The sequence below is a fragment of the Ovis aries genome, chromosome X (assembly GCF_016772045.2).
Source record: "Ovis aries strain OAR_USU_Benz2616 breed Rambouillet chromosome X, ARS-UI_Ramb_v3.0, whole genome shotgun sequence".
Classification (NCBI taxonomy): Eukaryota; Metazoa; Chordata; class Mammalia; order Artiodactyla; family Bovidae; genus Ovis; species Ovis aries.
In genome coordinates, this window is record NC_056080.1 from 7,192,140 (window position 1) to 7,196,926 (window position 4,787).

The following is a 4,787-nucleotide window of genomic DNA, read 5'->3' on the forward strand; positions in this document are numbered from 1 at the left end:
CTTACTTCCCTTGCCTGCCTGCCTGTGTAGCAAGTAAACTTCCAAAGCTTGTCACGGTTGTAGGGCGCTCTCTGGCTAAACTCCCTCCTCGACAGTGTCCTGGTGACCTAACCTCGCTCAGAGAACTGGCCCCCTCCCAGTCTGTGACGTGGACATCACGTCCAGCTGTGGGCTTAGGTGCCCTCAACCAGGCAGGGAGACACACGTCGCGTCACAGTCTCTGCTGACCCTCAGCCGGGTTCCCGGGGGAGGCGTCCCAAGGGCCACAGGTGGGTGGGTCCTCGGGACCCTTTCTGAGCATCTTATAAGAGGCAGCGTTTTCTACTGCTTTTGGTGAGCTGGCGGTGTGGACAGGTCAGCCAGGCTTGAAGGTTTCTCATAGATGAAACATAAGCCAACAACAACAAAAAAATGAGACTCTCGTTCATCCATCATCCGCCCATCCACCCATCCACCCATCCATGGTTGCCAAGGGGCCCGATTTGAGCTGGTTCTCGTAAGACTAGATGAGGAGGGTTCCCTCCCACTGAGAACCAGTTAATTTCTAATCAACATAACATGAAAATTCTTCTTGAATCTCATGACATCAAACTCGTGGTTTTACCCATTTTAAAGTGGACAGTTCATAGGGAGGGGGGTTCAGGATGGGGAGCATGTGTGTACCTGTAGCGGATTCATGTTGATATATGGCAAAACCAATAAATATTGTAAAGTAATCAGCCTCCAATTAAAGTAAATACATGTGTATTAAAAATGAAATACAATAAATAAAGTGGACGGTTCCACCCAGTGGGGCTTGGCTTAGGGGGTCCACAGTGCGTGCAGCCACTACCTCCATCTGGTTCCAGAACGTTCTCACCCCCCCCAAAGGACATCCTTCTCCATGAGCAGTCACTCCCCTCCCCTCCCCAGCCCCTGGCACCTCTAACCCAATCTCTGCCTGTGGCTTTGGCTGTGCAGGACTTCCCTATAAGCGGCACCACCCACTGTGTGTCCTTCTCTGTCTGCCTCCGTCCGTGAGCACCCCGTGTTCAAAGTCCAGCCGCAGTGTGGCCTGGGTCACAGCTTCCCTCCTTTTCATGGCTGCGTGATACTCCACTGGGTGGATGGATCCCCACGCTGTGTATTCACCCAGCCATCCATCCATCCGTCACTCATCCACTCATCCACTCATCCACCCACACAAACATCCATCCACCCCCCACCCATCCGTCATCCACCTACCCATCCATGCATGCAACAATCATCCACCCAGCCATCCATCCACCTACCCACCCATCATCCACCCAGCTATCCATCATCCACCCAACCATCCGTCTATCCATCCAACATTCATCCACTCATCCACCCACCCACACAAACATCCATCCACCCACCCACCCAACAACCCATCCACCTACCCATCCACGCATACAACAATCATCCAGCCAGCCAGCCAGCCACCTACCCACCCATCAGCCACCCAGCCATCCATCTATCCATCATTCATCCACTCATCCACCCATCCACACAAACATCCATCCACCCACCCACCCAACAACCCATCCATGCATGCAACAATCGCCCACCCAGCCAGCCATCCACCTACCCACCCATCATCCACCCAGGCATCCATCCAATATCCATCCATCTGCACATCCACCCACCCACCCATCATCATCCATGCATTCAGCCAACCACCCATCCATCCATCCATCCATCCATCCATCATTCATCCACCCACCCACACAAACATCCATCCACCCACCCACCCCTCGATCATCCATCCACCCATGCAGCCATCATCCACCCATCCATCATCCATCCATCATCTACCCATCATCCATCCATCCATCACCCACCAATCACCCATCCATCCACCCACCCACCCATCACCCACCCACCCACCATCCATCCATCATCCACCCATCCATCCATCCATCCATCCATCACCCACCCACCATCCATCCATCCATCCATCCATCACCCACCCATCATCCATCCATCCACCCACCCACCCCTCGATCATCCATCCACCCATGCAGCCATCATCCACCCATCCATCATCCATCCATCAGCCACCCATCCACCCATCCATCCATCCATCCATCCATCCATCACCCACCCATCATCCATCCATCCACCCACCCACCCATCACCCACCCACCCACCATCCATCCGTCCATCATCCTTGCTTTCACCCACCCACCCATCCAGCCACCCACCCACCCATGGCCACTGGCTTGCTTCCGCTTTCTGACTGCTGAGAGCAGCGCTGCCGTGGACTCGCACGTCCAGAGTTCTGTGTGCATTCTTCTTTTTGATACACGTGCAATCACACCCAGGAGTGAGATTGTTGGACCTGACTGAAAGTCTATGCTTCGCTTCCTACAAACCCCTGTGCTCCATTGGATGGCCTGGGCCAGAGTCTATGGCCACCCATGGAGGCTGGCACTTGGCCACAGCTGGAAAAAGGAGTGGGAAACAGGTCCCTGGGGGACACACAGACACACACACACGGACAGCGTGAGGGGCTGGCAGGTGAGGCCTGGGGTGCCTAACCAGATTTTCAGCCAACAAAAAGGTCCAGCGGCTCTTTCTGACTCCCGCCAACACACACACACTCATTGCACAAAAATCCACCCTGGAGTTGGATCCCTGAGGCCCGGGGTTGGCGGGGGTGGAGGGGGGTGGCGGTTCTCTCTGCCAGGTTTTCACACTGATCAAGAAATATGAGGGCCAGGGCTCCACGCTCCGCCTTGAGTTTCTGGCTGAGGAAAGGGAGCCCAGGCCACCCACAGAGGAGGCTTCCGGGTCCAATCGCTCTCGACCACGGCATTCCCGCGAGCTTCTCCCCAATTTCCTGTCTCACGGCCACCCCACCCCAGAGGGGGGCATCGAGATCCCAGGACCCTAGTCATCTAATAGCAGACGTGGGGAAAGAAAGCAGCCATGAGATCCCCCAGGATGTGGGGCGGACACAGGACGTGCCGGGCCAAGCCTGCCCAGCACCGGGGGCTCCGGCTGTGGGCCCAGCCACGGCTCCCAGGCCTCACGCGGCCCCCCGGCCCCAGTTTCTGGGCAGACCCTGAGACGTTTCCATCTGTCCTTTGCTCATCAGAACGAGAACTTTCGGTGCAACAGGAGGGCGTGCCTCTGCATTTTAGTCCCGGCTTCAAATAATGACATAAGTATCATTAATTAACATATTATTTGTGATAACAATGAAAATGAAGCATTGTTTGTGATAGTAACTAACATGATTAATCAGTAGTGCAATGGAGGGTGGGCCTGTTGGCCTTAGAATTGTGAGTGGCCCCCTCTTGTTTCCACACCACATACATGCACACACTTTGTACACACACACACATTTCCGTGCCGCACACACATGCACACACCTTCCACACACACATTTCCGTGCCGCACACATTTTCCGTATGTACATCCTTTCCCCACTGTGTACACACACACCTCCCCCTTCTACACACCCACACATTTTCTCTCTCCACACACACCCACACATTTCCCTGCTGAACACACACATACATGTCCCCTCCATACACACCTGCACACACTCTCTCTCCCCACACACCCACACACTTCCCTTGCCATATACAGACACAGTCTCCCTCTCCCCACACATACTTACATGTTTCCTCACCATACACACACACCCACACACCTTCTACACATGCACACACGTTTCCCTTCTATACACACACACACACACATTTTCTCTCTCAGCACACACACACAGATTCCACACATGTCCATCATTTCTCTGCTGTACACACATACACAGATGCACCTACACACTTATACATTTCCCCTCCATACACACCTACACACACTCTACACACACACACACACTTCCCCACCACACACACACGCACACACTTTCTCTCTACCCCCTACACACATGAACACACATTCTACAGACACGCATTGCTTCCCTACCGTTCGCACACACCCATTCTCTCCACACACCCCCACACCTCTCCCGCTGTGCATGCACACACATTGTATACGCACACCCATTTCCCCACCGTGCACACAAGCACACACCCACACATTTCCACCCCCCGATGCACACACGCACACACACTTTCTTTCTCTCCCCTCACGTGCACACACACACGTGCACACACACACCGATTTCCCCACCACAGACACACACACACACACACACCCTTTCCCCGCCCTGCAGACACACACACTCTCTCTCTCCCCCACACAACACACACACACACACACACACGCACACACAGTGTGCAGGGTTTCTGTCAATCTCACGGAGCTCCAATGAGACTGTGAGGAACGTGAAAACCTGCGTGATCACATCTGACAGCTCCTGGCAGCTGGGCAGCAGAGGCCTGCAAAGCATCTCTCTCTCCCGATCCGAGATTGAATTTGGACTGAAACACAGGGCTCATTGAAGCAGCAATTAAAGGGCCTTATAGACTGCAGGAGAATGAAATGATTAATGCAAAGAGTCTTGTTTAATGGGGATATTAAGTAAACTGCTGGTTAAAATGCTCATATATCACCCTCGGGCCCCTAATTGGCTTCCTGTTCCGACGGCATGTGGCATTTTCAGAAGGAATTACGTTCCTTGAGCACGGCCGTTGCAAACGCAATAAATCAACCCCATGGATTTTAGCTAATTTTGATGGAGACTAAATTGAGGCCATAGCACAGGAGAGGGCTCGCAATTAAAGTTCATTACAACTTCCGAGACCCAGAAAGGAGGATGCTGAGGACGGACACCACCCTGCCCCTCCCGGCTGGTGGCCCTCAAATGCGGCTGC